The sequence below is a fragment of the Bos mutus genome, chromosome 12 (assembly GCF_027580195.1).
Source record: "Bos mutus isolate GX-2022 chromosome 12, NWIPB_WYAK_1.1, whole genome shotgun sequence".
Classification (NCBI taxonomy): Eukaryota; Metazoa; Chordata; class Mammalia; order Artiodactyla; family Bovidae; genus Bos; species Bos mutus.
This window is the reverse complement of record NC_091628.1, coordinates 78,033,892-78,042,885: the sequence shown is the minus strand read 5'-3', so window position 1 is coordinate 78,042,885 and position 8,994 is coordinate 78,033,892.

Here is an 8,994-nt window from a genome sequence, read left to right as displayed (position 1 = left end):
CAGAGGAGCATGGGAAACACTGGGTTAAATAGAAATAAATGCTTCTCCCCCATGTTCTTCCTCTTCCTCTTCCTACATCTCTTTCTCCTTCTTCCGGTTCTCCTATTTTTAGCTGTGGATTTTCCCTCAAAGCTTTAGCATGCCTAGAGTGAATTCCAAAGCAGGAAATATAGTCAACCAGGTTGGCAAAACGTATTTGAACCTGAAAACTGCTTTATTTGGATGTTTAGAGAAACAGTTTGGAAAAGATTCTGTTTTTATGATAGTCAGATTATGAAACATTGGGAAGCTGAGAGAGGAGGATGGGAAGCAAGGTTTCCATCTCAAGTGAGGCTGGGCGTGCACACGTGGAGCCTGGAGAGGGGGCCTGAGAGGTTTCAGAGCAGAAGGTTTATAGGAGGGCACTTGGGCAGAGCTCAGAGTGCAATAAGCAAGCCTCCACAGGGAAGCCAGAGGCAGGGGCAGGTCAGAGCAAATAGGGGTTTTGCATTTGTTCCCAGCTTCGGTTCAGATCTGGTTCTGAGCTCAGCTCAGTAACTGTGTGAGAAATTAGACCGGCGAAGACCTCGTTAAGGAAGAGTCTGGATCTTCTCCAAATCAACTGACTCTCTTGGGTGTTTTTAGGCTCAGGGTGACCTCCCCCAGATCTCTTAGGACCCTTTGGCTTCCAAATGTTGCCTCCTGGATTACCGGCTGCAGAGAAAACAACCGGCAGGCAGGATGACAAGATGAAAAATCCTGAGTTTGGGCTTTAGAAAGACAGATTCTGACAGATTCAGGATCCTGACAGATTCAGGATCCTGGAGTGGGTATAGCTGTTCCCTTCTCCAGGGGATCTTCCCAATCCAGGGATCCAACCCAGGTCTCCTTCATTGCAGCCGGATTCTTTACCAGCTGAGCCACCAGGGAAGCCCTCTGAGTCCCAGACCCATGTTTTAGTCTGAGCGCTGCCACTCCTCCAAGAGATTATCTTGCTCAATTATTTTAACTTTCTCCCCTCAGGGTCCATGGGGGAGTGGCTCCAGGACCCCCAGTGGATAACAAAATCTGAGGGTGCTCAAGGCCCTTACACAGAATGGTGTGTAACCCACACAAACCTTCCAAGAACTGTAAATCATCCCTTGCTGTTGTTCAATCACTAAGTCGTGTCCGGCTCTTTGTGACCCCAAGGATTGCAGCACGCCAGGCTTCCCTGTCCTCTACTATCTCCTGAAATTTGCTCAAGTTCATGTTCACTGAGTCAGTGATGACATCCTACCATCTCATCCTCTGTTGTCCCCTTCTTCTCCTGCCCTCAATCTTTCCCAGCATCATGGGTCTTTTCCAGTGAGTCAGCTCTTCGCATCAGGTGGTCAAATATTGGAGGTTCTGCTTCAGCATCAGTCCTTCCTTCCAATGAATATTCATTGGAATATAAGTAATCATCCCTAAATTATTTATAATGGTGGCTCAGTGGTAAAGAATCCGCCTGCCAATGCAGGAACTGTAGGTTCGATCCCTGGGTCAGGAAGATCCCCTGGAGGAGGAAATGCAAGCCACTTCGGTATTCTTGGGGGCTTCCCTTATGGCTCAGATGGTAAAGCGTCTGCCTACAAATGCGGGAGACCAGGGTTCGATCTCTGAGTCGGGAAGTTCCCCTGGAGAAGGAAATGGAAACCCACTCCAGTAATCTTGCCTGGAAAATCCCATGGACGGAGGAGCCCGGTAGGCTACAGTCCATGGGGTCGCAAAGAGCCGGACATGACTGAGAGACTTCACTTCACTTCAGTATTCTTGCCTGGAAAATCCCATGGATGGAGGAGCCTGGCAGACTACAGTCAGTGCATGCCTGTGTGCTCAGTCACTTCAGTTGCGTCTGACTCTTGATGACCCTATGGACTAAGACCCTCCAGGCTGTTCTGTCCATGGGGTTCTCCAGGCAAGAATACTGCAGTGGGTTGCCAAGCCCTCCTCCAGGGAATCTTCCTGACCTGGGGATCAAATTCACGTCTGCCTGCATCTCCTGCATTGCAGGTGGATTCTTTACCTGCTGAGCCACCTGGGAAGCCCTGGGCTACAGTCCATGGGGTTGCAAAGAGTCAGACATGACAGCGACTAAGCACAAGCCTGAGATTACATATAATACCTAATATAATGTGAATGCTGAGTAAACGGTTACCAGTGCAGGGAAAGCTCAAGTTTTGCTTTTTGGAACTTTCTGGACTTTAAAAAAGTATATTTTTGATTTTTGGTTGATTGAGTCTGTGGATGTGAAGGTATACTATGGAGACATTGCTGGTTCGATTCCATATCACAACAATAAAGCTAAGATCACAATATTGCAATAAAGTGAGTCATACAAAATTTTTGATTTCCCAATGCATATAAAAGTTATGTTTACACTATACTACAATCTATTATGTTTTATGTCCCAAAAAGCATGTATCTCAATTAAAAATTACTTTACTGTTAAGAAATGCTAACCATCATTTGAACCTTCAGTGGACTGTAATCTTTTTGCAATTGTAACATCAAAATTCACTGACCACTGATCATCTTAATATTAATAAATATGATAAAATGGAAAAATTGAGAATTATTGAAATGTGACACAGAGACAGGAAGTGAGCAGATGCTATTAGAAAAATGATGCTCACAGACTTGCTCATGCAGGGCTGCCATAAAATTTCAATTTGTAGAGAACACAGTGTCTATGAAGTACAATAAAGCAGAATACAATAAAACGAGGTCGGGCTCTGGAAGTTTGGGTCTCAGTGGTTTGACCTGTTAAATAAGAGCAGTACATTAGATGACTTGTAAAATTACCGCTAGCTTTAATGCTCTGAATTAGATTTTATATATCTATATCTATAATCTCTATCTATAAATGAATAATTCACATTTTTTAGTAATAAAGAAATGAATAAAATACTTTCTTTGGTCTGATAAATGTAATATTTTCTTCTGCTTACATCTCCAGAATATTTCAAATGACTCTAACAAAAATACAGACTCAGAAGGAAAAAAGCAGCTTTATAAATTTGAGAAAATATCTATTAAGATAAATTTATTAAACAGGAAACTTTCAGGATTTGTATATCTAAATTTTAAGTTTAGTCTTTGAATAACTAACAGACAGCCCAATAATGAAATTCCAAATTATAATTCGGGAAGTTCCTGATTGAAAATGTGGAATTTTTGAGAGTTAGTTGTTCCACTGATCATGAATATTTATTATAATGACTGTGTGTTTCGGCATACTAATTTTTATGTTTGCATGGCAGTGTTTTTGCAGGGGTCCCATTATTCACAAATGCTAGCTCACTCATTTACAAATAAACTTACCCAGTAAGGAATGGAGTGCTTGGCTAGCCCTTTTTAGCTCAATGTATAAGCAGCAGGATATAGCAGTGACTCTCTTGGAAGCTTGGAATTAAGACAAACTGAGCATAGTACTCTTAGAATCCTAATCTTTGATTGGCCAGTCTATGAGCAAAGGCTTAGTGCTCTGTATTAAAATGAAGAAGATGGATTATAACAATATTTGAGTTTTTATTTTGAGCAGTTCAACCTGCTTACTCCAAGCCCCTCATCCATTTTTTTCTTTTTTCTTTTTTAAAACATAAGAGCCAAAGTTAGGAATCAGGCTGGCTTTTCCTGCTCCTTTATTCCCAATCTCTGGATGCTGTTGTTTAAGTCTTTTATTTTTTTTTTTAACGTATTTTTAAAACTTGTTTTTATTTATTTTTTGGCTGTGCTGAGCCCAGCATGTGGGGTCGTTAGTTCCCTGCCCCAGGATCGAACCCACGTCCGCTGCAATGGAAGTGCGGGTTCTTAACCACCCGACAGTCAGGCAAGTCCCCTGTTGTTTTTCAGTCTTACGAAAGCCCATCAGATTCAGTCTCTCCACCTCACTGCTACCTTCCCAGCCATTTTCATCACACGCTCATCTGTTTTCAGCCTTATTCCTTTCCGTTTCACCCTGCACACCATCACCAAGTTCATTTCACCACCCCCTCAGGAACCAACAGGCTACCGTATTCAGCCCCGTCCCTCTGGCTGCTTTTCGAGGCTGCCCATGTTTGGAGCTTGTCATAGTCAGCTGGGGCTGTCATAGCAAAATACCACAGATGGGGCCACTTAAACAAGAGACATTTGATCCTGGTGTTTCTGGAGGCTAGAAAGTCCTAGATCAAGGGGTCAGTAAGGTGGGTTTTTATTCTGAAGTCTCTTCTCCTGCCTTGTAGGAGGCCTTGTCTCTCTGAATACTCGCATGACTCTAAATGATCCCCTTGACTCTTGTTACAGTAGTGACTCTCCGTACAAAGGCTCTAACCCTGTCACACCAGGGCCCTGCCCTTCTGACTTGGCCTCACCCTCATTATCTCCTGAAGACTGTGATGCTGGGAGTTAGGATTCAGCAAATTTGGGGAGGACCCAGATATGCAGTCCACAGCAGGACTGGCACTCATTCGTGCCGTGGGTGTCCATCCCAACGCCAGGGCTCTCACCGGAGCACCGTTTCCCCACACCATGACGTCACCTGCTTTTGCACCTGAGACCCTCCAGCTTCACTTCCCCAACCCCCGAACCTGTATGCTACTCCTCTCTCCCTGAAGACTTTCTTCCTCTCTTGTACTTGCTCAGATTGGACCTGTCCTCAAGGCTCACCTAAAACTGCACCTGCTCCAAAGCACACTTCTCTAACCTTCTTTGATTCACGCTAATAATCTCTTTCCATCTTTCCGTGAACTCTTCCAGCTATACGTGCATACGTGCCAAGTTGCTTCAGTCCTATCTGACTCTTTGCGACCCCATGGACTGTAGTCCCCCAGGCTCCTCTGTCCATGGGATTCTCCAGGCAAGAATACTGGAGTGGGGTGCCATGCCCTCCTCCAGGGGATCTTCCTGACCCAGGGATCGAACCCACATCCCTAATGTCTCCTGCATTGGCAGAGGGGTTCTTCACCATTAGCGCTACCCTTACAGTTATAGTCCCACCATTTTTAACAGTTACTCTTGACTTCTTTTATGATGTTAGTGAAATATCTTATCGGGATTTGTACTCTGTAGCATACTTTTATGTCTACAGTCTCATGTGATCCTCTCAAAAATCCACTGAAGTAGAGTTTAGTTGAGATTCTACTTTACATGTAAGGAAACCGAGGCTCCATGAGACAAATGATTTAGAGAGCTTATAAACCAGGGTTCCAATGCTGTTTTCTGACTGTAACCTTCATCATCCATCTGCTCATTCCTTACCCCGTTTTATGAATCTTCTTTCTAAAATATTTTAATTTAGGTTTTCTAGTATTTATGTGTCTCTTTAGACTGAATTTAATTCTTTCTTGGGGAGAGAAACAAATACAATGCATTTCTACGAAGGAATTTAGAGTTCATCCCATTTGAGTTTCTTCCCACTAAATCCTGTTGCTGTTGTTCAGCTGCTAAATCGTGTCTGGCTCTTTGTGACCCCACGGACTGTAGCACGCCAGGCTTCCCTGTCCTCCACTGTCTCTCTAAACCCTATACTGAGTTACTGTGTGATACACAGTAGTCTCACCACTTAATAAACGAAGAAACTGACAGACACAAGGAAATGATTTCTGCTTTTCATCTACTGGATTAGCAACGCCGCTTTATCTATTTTTTTTTTTTACTTGTGAACTGTGTTAATGAGAAACCCCAGGCAAAGAGAACACATCTATTTCATTCTAAGCCATTGTCATTTTTTGTTTTCTTGTGATTGCAGCGGTGCAAATCTAACTTCTTTGGTGCCTGACCTCAGCATATTTTGGCCTCCCACACAGAAGATGAACCCTGAGGTTACAGCTGTTGGGTGGGGGTGAGGTGGTGCGAAATAGCTGAATAGTGGAAACCTACCAATCACATGTGACCCCAGTCAGTCCAGACATTGGTGTAAGAAACCGCTCACACATTCTTTTAGAGTGATACCAAATCAGAAACATTTAATGGGCACTGAAATAGCCGAATTAAGAATCAGGTTCAGACACGTCGAGGTGTGATATCTCCAACCAGAGCCAAGTGAGAAAAGAGTTAGACCTTGAAATGGCCAAATTAAACAGGACACAATTGAGAGCAGGTCGTCCCTCCAGGCCCTCGTAAACCCGCACGTGGGAACTTTTGAAAATGGAGTTAGCGCCGATCGTGTCTTATTTTGCTTGGCCTTGTAGTGGGCTCACCCTTCAGGAATTTGGCTCTGGCTGGACATATCACACTTTTATGCGTCTGACCTCCTCCCTCAAGTCTCCTTTTTTCGTGCGTGTGCGTGTGTGTATATATATATATAATTTAAAAAATCAGATATGGTGTTATGTTATTAAGTTTAGTAAGAGGTAAAGATGAAAAAAAACTACAAAAAAAGGACAGACTGTGCTGAAGGCCATGTAGTTAGATGACCCAGGACGTGGGTCTGCTTGAACTGTGTGGGCCGAGTTGACTAGTACTGGTTAAGATCAGCAGGTAAGCCACTGGGCAGGAGGTGGCATGGAGGTGGGGCTCCTGAACCCCGCCTCAGCAGCTCACCGCCCATGTTCTCAGAAGCAGGATGCTCAAAAGCAGACAGCTGAAGAGGCGGACATGACAAGGCATCTGTGGAGGGTCACACGGTAGAAAGAGGATGTAGTGACATCCCAAGAGGGCACCCGTCCAACTTCTTACAGGGCTTGAAGCCAACAGATTGCGTGTCACGACTCAGAAGCTGCCGTTCTTGGGACTGGATGCAGATGCAGGGGAGAGGATGTTAAGAACATGATGAAAAAACCTGTATTTCAAGCATATTTTCCTCCTAGGATGGTCTGTGTCCTACCTGTCAGCCTAAGTTCCCTCCTTGGAAGCTGTAAATGGAAACAGCTACTTGCCCATGCAGTGTTGGCAGCAGAGATTATCGCGGAAAAATTTCATGGCATTTGATTAACTTGTGAGTTTCTATTGCAATGTCACCAAAAGGGATCTCTACTGAAATCCTTTCGGCATCCAATTCTGAGTCACTATCTCAAGTGACTGCCCGTGTACTGAGATACACATATATAGAAAACTGTATTGTGGGGCCATAACCAACTGATGGTTCTTTTCTATTCCTTTAATAAGACATTCAGAGGAAAGGAACATCAAGTTTAATAAGTTAAGCTATACACACATATATATAACTTATTAAATATGCATTGTTGTTAAATATATCTTAAATATGTGTGCATGCTCAGTTGCATGGTTGTGTCTGATTCTTTGCGACCCAGAGGACTGTAGCCCACCAGACTCCTCTGTCCATGGGATTCTCTAGGCAAGAACACTGGGCTGGGTTGCCATTTCCTTCTCCAGGGGATCTTTCCGAACCAGAGACTGAACCCGTGTGTCCTGCATCTCCTGCACTGGTGGGTGGGTTCTTTACTACTGAGCCACCCGGGAAGCCCCATTATCTATCTATCTATTCCTCAGCATTGCTGTACCTACATCAGAAACAGCCTCAACCACTTCTCATGGTCTGACTTAAGGTGTTATCGTGGGGTTAATTCTGACACCAAACAGGTGAAATAATCTTTTCTACTGTCAGATTTCAGACAAGATTCAGTGCTCTGAGCTCAGGAGAGGTGTGGTAAAAAGGTGCATTTTCATGCCCATTCAGCCCTCTGACTGTTGTGTAGTTAAGGGTAATTCTCTTAAAGATTTGATGGTGCTTTTTTATTCGGCAGTTTCTCGCTGAGGTCAAGGTTGGCAAAGGACCAAACAGCTTCTGTTCCAACTTCCCTGTGGTTCCCTTCCAGGTCAGTCCTGGGATTCTGGGCTAATTTGAGAAGTTTCTGCAGGTCTGCACCATTTCTGGCCAAAGAGACATCTGGGAGGCCAGCTTAAAACCGTGACTGCTTTGCTGATCTGTGTTCATTGGGCACCTAGCTTGGAAATCTATTTTTCTCTGTGCAAATTTCCTGGATCTGTCTATTCATTACTGAAATTTCTGGATAAAAGACATCTTTTATGATTTGACCAGTCATTTATGCTTTGACCAGTCATTGTTTAATTGTGTGTGTGTTTTCTTAGAAAACTAGGGCTAACTTGCCAAGCATCTGTTCTGTTTGCTTTAGTCTATATTTCCCAGGGCTCACTTCTAAAAATCAAAGGCCCCTTTGAAGTGGCTCCGACTCTTAAATGACTAAACCTTTACTTTCCTCTTTCCACAAACCCCGTGCATTTTTTAAAAAGTGTCTCTAATGGTCTTTATAGCTTTGTAATTGGTCTCTCTTCATAACAGAACCATTGATGTGCCAGAATGTGCACTACTGGAATTGATAGTATAGTGGAAAGACTCTTCATGTGGAGAGATGAGAAGCTGAAGGAAATTTTATGCATTCATTAGACGTTAATTATATAGCTGGTCTGTGCAAAGTTTTGAAAAGTGTATTTGTTGCTCAGTAATATCTGACTCTTTGAGACCCCGTGGACTGTAGCCCGCCAGGCTCCTCTGTCCATGGAATTCTCCAGGCAAGAACATTGGAGTGGGTTGCCATTTCCTTCTTCACGAGATCTTCCTGACCCAGGGATCGAACCCACGTCTCCTGCATTACAGGCGGATTCTTTACCGTCTGAGCCACCAGGTTGCATAGTAAATGCATATTTACATTTATATGGTAAAATAATCTAGATATAATATGAGATTGAGTGGGATACTCTTTATTTGAATGAACGTTGTGACTGAAACTCAGAGTAAAAGGATTTTCTGGAAGAAATGATTCTAATTGATTGAATTTGAGAGAAGCAGTCTTGATTAGGTAGAGTGGAAGAAACTATTTTCCAAGGACTGGGAGGATGGCAAAAAACAGTGAAATAAATGTTTAAAAGGGCTAAATCAAGTAAGTGCTTATAGCACAGAGCCTATGATGAGCTGACTTTAGCTAAGATAATACATTTCATGGCTTGAAAAAGTGGAAAGGGTTACATAATGTTGTTGGAGAGGTGCTTTTATGGGAGACCTTTAAAGACCATGGCTGTGAAGTTAACTGG